This window comes from Manis javanica, chromosome 6, assembly GCF_040802235.1.
Source record: "Manis javanica isolate MJ-LG chromosome 6, MJ_LKY, whole genome shotgun sequence".
NCBI lineage: Eukaryota > Metazoa > Chordata > Mammalia > Pholidota > Manidae > Manis > Manis javanica.
Genome location: NC_133161.1, coordinates 39,429,661 through 39,437,773, shown reverse-complemented (window position 1 = coordinate 39,437,773; position 8,113 = coordinate 39,429,661). Strand labels below are relative to the sequence as shown.

Sequence of the window (8,113 nt, the reverse complement as noted above, 5' to 3'; positions counted from 1 at the left end):
CTAGGTATGGCAAGGTCTGTAAGTCTGGGGCATAGGATGAGGGTGAGAAAAGGGGGTCATGAAGGGAGATGTGCCTTGAAATATAAGTTGAGTCAGATTGTAAAGGGCTTATATTACATGGTAGGTGCTAGACTTCATTCTATTCACTAAAAGGAACCAAAGAAGGGTTTTAACTAGGGCGATAAGAGAGGGCAGAGGGAAATTGGAGTTTGAGGCCAGGTTTCTTGATGAGCTTCAGGGGTCAGTCACAGATAAAACGGATCCCTGCCCAAGACAAGGCGGCTTAAGGAGGGCCAAGGAGGCAGGCCTGCTCCCCTAGGGGAGTCTGCCCTGTGCCTACAGTTTATTCCTGGGGTATGACAACAATTACTCAATTAGATCCACATTGAACCCTATCAGGAGTATGTTTAATAAAGTCAAGGAAATTTTTCACCATTGTTTCACCCATTCAGTTAACAGCTCATGTCTACTATAAATAGTTAAGTTCTGAAAGAAATTCGGTGTTAAAAACAAGCATACACATGACTAAAATAAAAAAAGTGGCAATTAATAAAGAAATAAAGGAAGGAAGAATGAGACACTTAGGTACAGCATTTTGAGACAGCAGATGAGAGTGTCTAAGGTGACCAGGGAGGGCTCCAGAAGGAAATGGAATCTGAGTGTAGGCTTCAAGGATATGTGAGAGGGATTGAATATGGCAGAATATTTTGGGAAGAGGAAACACAAGATATATGGGTGAGATAGCTAAATATCATTAGCATATAAATGTTGCAGATGTTGTTTTAAAACTATTATCTGGCTCTTTTGTATTAGTAATAGATCATGTCCATAGAAGCAGGGACTACATCTTTACCTTCTTTCAGGTCTCACAGAGATGTGCTGCACTCTTCAGCAAATAGCTCATAATATATTAGACAATCATCTCAGTAAAGAAAGACATTTGTTAGGTATGTAGACTTTGAAGCCAGGAAAATACTAGCCAGCTCAAGGCCCACAAGTGACAACAGCATGGCTGCTGGGACCCAGAGAACCTACTTCTTTTCTGTCTTCTCCTTATTCCTTTCTTTTTCCCTCTTCCTTCTCCGTCTTTCCCCCTTCCTCTTGATTTCTCTCTTTTACTTTCATGAATCCATTCAATCATCACAGATATACTAGTCACCTACCATATACCAAATATTGAGCTAGTGTACCCATTATTTTCTTCTACAAAAATTGGGTGTGTGATGGAATCTTTAAACAATAGTAACTAGTGAGTCTCAAACATTTGGTCATAGGTACCTTCTATGATTCACATCTTTTTCCTCTTTAAAGTGTCTATGTCCCAAATTTCAGAGCAAATTTCAAAACCTGAACCTAACTATTAAGAAATCAACACATAGCATCTAAATTTGACATCCAGGGAAAGAGACAGAGCTTCTCATTCAGTACGAGGTTACATATTTTCTGCAAGGGTTTATTTAACCCCACTTGGCAAGTTCTGCATATGACACACTCAGAGCTCGTCCTTGAACCCTGTGACCTTGTGTGCTGGCTCCATTGTTTCAGGTCTCCAGGTCTTGCCTATGGTGTTTGTCTGTTAGACCCATCTGTCACACAGCTCACTGCTCCTCTCAGACATCTTCCTCATTTTCCTAGAACAGGGACTCTTCATTAGCAAGCTATTATTCTTCAGTGAGGCATTGGAAGCATGTCTGAATGGTATTTATATTTTTATGTGTGCTCAAGTTTTCTGCAAGAGAATGGAGATATCCTCCATTCTTTGTGGAAGCCCAACTCTAACACACACATAAAATAATTGATTAAGAAATATTTAACAGTCTAGGTTCAAGCAAATCTATTTTCTTTGGTTGAATTGTTGATGTTATTGTTATTGAAGTAAGTCACTGTATAAAGAAATTTGACCAATAAGAAAAATATGACATCACTCATAACTCAAATGAGAATTGTCTTCAGATTTCAATGTTTCAACTTCAATTTGGAGAATACAATTCTTTAATGTAATATTGATAAAATAATGCTGTGTGTCCCATGTGCCCATCTCTTTGCATGTATCAGAGAACAGGATATTATGAAGGTATAGCAATGCCTCCGTACCTACACAGGTGGGGAAGTGACTATGTCAGTGTGGTATTGGACATGCAGAGTCAAGGCTACAAGGAAGATATGCACACAGTAGAATTAATCATATCTCTCACAAAGAACAAAGGAGAAGAGAAATAAAATTTTCATGACAACTGATTAAAAATTCTTATCAATCATTGGAGTCATATCTCATATGCAGAGGAATACTTCTTGCACACACACATCCTTTTTCATTCCCCGCCCTCCCCAGAAATAAATTGGGCTCCAATCCTTATCTGGCCTCCTTACTACCTGACTCTCAGAAGCCTTCACTGTCTTCTTTCTATAAACCCTATTGTAGTCTTCGTCTGGCTTTCAAAAGCGGGTGAGTCACCTTGAGGGAGAGGTTCCATCATATGGAATGGAGCAGTCTTCAAGAGAACAAAAGCAAGAAAGTGCCATATAGAAAGAGGTAAAGAAGAAAGTTTAAAAAAAAAAAAGAAAGGAACATACTCTCGTAAGAACTTTTTAACCTCTCCTCTTCTTTTGCATTGTGTTACCTAAGCCAGAGTCAGAGCTGGGCTCCTTAGTCGTGTGAGAGTGTGTCTCCTGCAGGCAGATTGAGAGAATGCATGGCACAGCTTAGCAGGAGGGTTAAGGCAGAATGGAAGAGCCGTGATCTGGGGCAGACCATCTGGGAGTCTTTCACAATATCCTGATTAGGTATGGACAGAGCACAGAGAGAAGGAATCTAGAAGCTGGCAACATGCGGGATACCAGATGTTCAGCAGCTGGAAAATCTCTCAGGACCCAGTCTTAGGGCACGTGTTCATACAAGACAGGGTCAGGGAATTTGACCTTCAACATGACAACACAGGGGCAACTGACGGGTTATGAAGATGATGATAGTCCAAATATAGGTCAAAGTACAACCACAGTGTTCTAGTTATAGAATGAATTATCACAAAGAAACAGAGAAGAACTTCTTAGGAGAACCCGGCGGGTCATAAGGACAGGGTTAGAACAGCAAATGGTTCACGAAGAATCTCTTGAGATGTGAATAAACCCTTCCTGTTGGGAGTGAATTGTTCCAAAGCCTGAGGCTGAGCTGCAGTTACAAGAAAGGGGCCAAAAGGAAGAAAGGAGACAAAAATTGAAGAGGGCATTGTTGAGAAGGGAAAAATCAGACTTCAACTCTGGTTGAGGGAAAGTATTGGCAGATGGGTTTAACTGGGAAATACTCAATCAAGAAGTCAGGAGAGCTGAATCTGAGGCAGAGTCTTGTGTGTAATGAGCCAAAGTGCGTCAGGTCAAGCAAAGAATCAAAAGTAGATGTCAGGTGGAGAGTCAAGAACTAGTAACAGAGTATGTGGATGAATCTGGATAGGGTTGGGAATATACGGGTTCAGCTCTAGGAGCCTGGCTAGTTGAATGGTCTGCAGCTGTAGCTATTGCTGCTTTTATCCTCATGCACCCTGGCAAGGAAACCATCACTGTAAATAGCTTAAGTCCTAGGTTTCAGGATAGGAAGAATCTCCAGCTCCTGGAAGAACTGTGATGTCACCATAACACACATTAGTCCCAGTACATGGACTAGGGTCATTTGCGAAGGAAGCCACAGAACGCTATTGATATGATTAGCATCTCTGTTTCAAGTGTCAAATAATTCTTTTCCTCTCAGAGAAGCAATGGAAGTTTGCAAGATTTCTTCAGACATAAGAGAATATCTAGGATATTCCTGGAAGATTTTGCTACTCCATACTTTGGATTTATTCTTTATCTTATAAATTAACCAATGTTAATTATTAGGTTATATATTTTTTTAAGTATCTGCAAAACTTATTTGTCTCATAATGACTCTATGACTATATGACTATATTAGTTTGCTCAGGCTGCCAAAACAAATTATCACAGATTGAATATCTTAAAAAACAGGAATTTATTTTCTCACAGTTGTGGAGGCTAGAAGTTTGTGATCAGAGTGCTGGTAAATTTGATTTCTGATGAGGGATCTCTTCTTGGTTAGCAGATGGCCATCGTCCTACCAAGTGTCCACATAGCCTTTCTTCTGTGCACATGTGGAGAGAGAAAGTGAGCATGAGTGAATTCTAGTGTCTCTTTCTCTTCTTATAAGGACACCAGTTCTATCAGATTAAGGCCCCATTCTTATGGCCACATTTAACCACAATTATCTCCAAAAAGGGAGCCAGTTTCCAAATTCAGTCACATGGAGGGTTGGGGCTTAAACATATGAATTCAGGGGTGATGGGAGGAGCAGGAGACACAATTCAGTACATTACAATAGCATAACTATGGAATACCCATATTTTAGGTGGGGAAAATAAGCCTCAAGAGAGCTTAAGCAACTTGTCCAGAGTAACACTGCAAAAAGTGGCAGAAGTAAGAATTGGAAGTAACATACTACTCTTAGCTGTATGTTATGGACATTCAGCTATTCCTGTGCATAATATTTAAGGGACCACATTCTATGTCTTGTCCACTGTTATGGATACAGAAGTGAAAAAAAAATAAACACAGTCCTCATCAAGGAGTTTATAATCTGGGGAGGAGTCAGGGAGACACCAGCAAATAGCACCCATTTACCCAAGTAATTATTCAATCATATTTGTAGAGAGAATTCTAGAAGAGAAGGTCAGGCAGATCTGATCTAGTCTCAGGGGTGAAGGAGAGCAGATAAAGATCTAAAGAATTAGTAGATGGCTAGATGATGGGAAGGGGAGAGAACAGGTGGTAGTGTTAAGACAAAAAGGAGCATGAGATGTTGTAGGACCTGAAACAAAGCCAATGTGACCAAAGCTCAGAGAGTCAGGGTGAGAGTGTTATGGAGTGTGGCTATGACAAACAGGCATTAGATATGCACCCCAAAACTTACAAAGCACTTTACTGGAGCTTGTGCATTTCATAACAGAAATTCTAGAAAATTTAGAGAGCTAATTTTTGCATATAGGGGAGAAAGTTACCATCTTTTTTTGTTGAATGCAGTTAAAAAACTTCAAGACTATAAGAATTTCTTATATTATTAACCAGTAAAAATGACAATAGTTTCTGCATCTTCATGGGATGGAATGGCTATCAGCTGATAAGGGCTCCAAGAACAATTTAAAAAGCCAAAGAAAATAAAATACAGAAGTTATCTATTTGAAGAGTAAAGTTCATGTAAGGCACTGAGTGGAGAGGTCAAGACAGCAGAGGGAAAAGAAAATCAAATAAGTGACCTGAATGAAACAACTTCTTTTTATCATAGTGGCATTTTCAAATTCAGGCCTGAGAATTCAAGAAATTCAAGAACTTTACCAATGTGTTGGAGACATTTTGATGAATCCTGGGGCTTTTTGGGGTGGGAGACTAAAATTCTAAGCTGGAAAACTTCTGAAAATCATAGCTTTTTAGCATTAGGGTTTTGGGGAATTTTCTAAAACAAAGATTTGAGGTCAGGTCAGATCCATTAGGAATCAAGAATAATATTCTACGTTGTAGTTGAAAATGCAGGAGAGAAAGTACATCCAGAGGTAGATTAGACTTTAATTAGACTGTGAATAAGCCCAAGGTAGAAATAGACATCAAAATAATAATAGTAGGAGACTTCAAAATTCCACTTTCAAAAATGGATAAGTTATCCAGACAGAGAATCAACAAGAAAACAGTAGACCTGAAAAACACTTACATACCAAATGTACCTAACAGACATATAAAGTACATTCTATCCAATAGCAAACAGAATACCCATTCTTCTCAAGTAGTCTGCTATCCAAAGTAGATCACATGTTAGGCCACAAAACAAGCTTAAAGAAATTTAAGAAGATTAAAATCATGCCAAGTATCTTTTCCAACCACAAAGAAATAAAACTAGATATCAATAACCAAAGGAAAATGGAAAAATGTACACATGTATGTAAAATAAATGACATACTCTTGCCTAACCATTGGTTCAAATAAGAAATCAAAGAGAAATCAGAAAATATCTCAAGACAAATGAAAACATAACCTACCCAAACTTAGAGGATAGAGCAAAAGCAATACTATGAGGAAAGTTTATAGTCAGAAATGTCTACATTAAAAAAGAAAAAAGATCTCACATAAACAACCTAACTGTGTATCTCAAGGAACCAAAAAAGAAGAAACTAAGTCCAAAGTTAGCAGAATGAAGTAAATAAACATCAGAGCAGAAACAAATGAAATAGAGAATAGAAAAACAACAGAAAAAAATGAGGAAACTACGAGTTCATATTTTGAAAAGATATACTACACAAACTCTTGGCTAAACTAATAAAAAAGAGAACACTCAAATAAATAAAATAGGAAATGAAAGAGGAAACATTAAAACATATGCCTCAGAAACAAACAGGATCATGAGTCACTATTAGGAACAATTATACACCAGCAAATTGGATAACCTAGAAGAAATGAATAAATTCCTAGAAACCTACCACCTACCTATACTGAATCAAGAAGAAATAGAAAGTCAATACTGGTTTACAGAGACCAAAAACAAATAAAATTGCATTCATAATCAAGAAGTTCCCAACAAAGAAAATTCCAGGACCAAATGGCTTCAGAAATTAATTCTATCAAACATTTAAAGAAGAATGAATACCAACATTTCTTAACTTCTTCCAAAAAATAGTAGAAGGAAGACTTTCAAACTCATTTTGTGATGTCAGTATTACCCTGATTATAAAAGCCAAAGACACTACAAAAAAGTAAATTACAGGTCAATATCCTCATGAATATATAGATGCAAAAGTCCTCAACAAAATATTAAGAAACCAAATTCAACAACACATTAAAATAAGCATACACCATGGCTAGGTGGGATTTATTCCTACATGTAAGAATAGTTCAACATACATCAATTCATATGAACACCTCATTAACAGAATGAAGAATAAAAATCATATGGTCATTTCAATAGATGCAGAAAAAGCATTTAACAAAGTTCAACACTCTTTCATGAGTAAAACTTAACAGACTATGTATAGAAGGAACTTACATCAATACAATAAATGCCATAAATGATAAACCCACAGTTAACATTAGACTCAATGGTGAAAAACTGAAATATTTTCCTTTAAGATCTGAAACAAGGCAAGGATGCTCACTCTTGGTGTTTTTATTCAACATAGTACTGGAAAGCCAGCCAGGCAAGAAAAGTAAATAAAAGGCATCCAAATTGGAAAGGAAGAAGCAATATGATCTCTGCAAATGGGATGATCTTATATGTAGAAAACCTTAAAGACTCTACAAAAAAACCTATTAGAACTAATCAATGAATTCAGTAAAGTTGCAGGATACAAAATCAACATGAAAAAATCAGTTGTATTTTTATAAGCTGACAATGACCTATGTGATAAAGAAATTAAGGAAACAATCCTATTTTACAATAGCATCAAAAGGAATAAAAATACTTAGGAATAAACTTAACCAGGGAATTGATAAACTTGTACATTGAAAACTAATTTAATTTCTGATGAAAAAAATTAAAGCAGATGCAAATAAATGGAAATGTCCCATGTTTGGGGATTGAAAGAATATTGTTAAAACATCCATACTACCCAAAGTGATCTATGGATTCAATGAGGTTCCTATCAAAAGCTCAATGGCATTTTTCATAGAGGTAGAAAAAAAAATTCTAGAATTCATATGGAACTCCTTATAACCAAAGTAATATTGAGCAAGAAGAACAAAACTGGAGGCATCACATTTTTGATTTCAAAATACATTACAAAGTTACTATATAAAGCTATGATACAAAATATAATAAAAGTAATAGAAATAGTATGTTACCAGCAAATAAACAGGTAGATAGACCAATGGAACAGAATAGAGAGCCTAGAAATAAACCCACATGCATATGGCCACCTGATATTCAACAGGGGTGCCAAGAATACACAATGCAGAAAGAGTAGTCTCTTTAATAAATGGTGCTGGGAAAACTGAAATCTACATGCAAATAATGAAATTGGAGCCTTCCTACACCACACACAAAAGTGAACTTGAAATGGATTAGAGACTTAATTTTAAGACATGAAAC

General features: G+C 36.8%; 1 protein-coding gene across 4 annotated transcripts in view; it reads left to right on the top strand.

The window, feature by feature from the left end:
- GPR141 (G protein-coupled receptor 141) overlaps nt 1–8,113 on the top strand; it is a 49,128-nt gene that overhangs the window by 28,616 nt on the left and 12,399 nt on the right. The window lies entirely within an intron of this gene.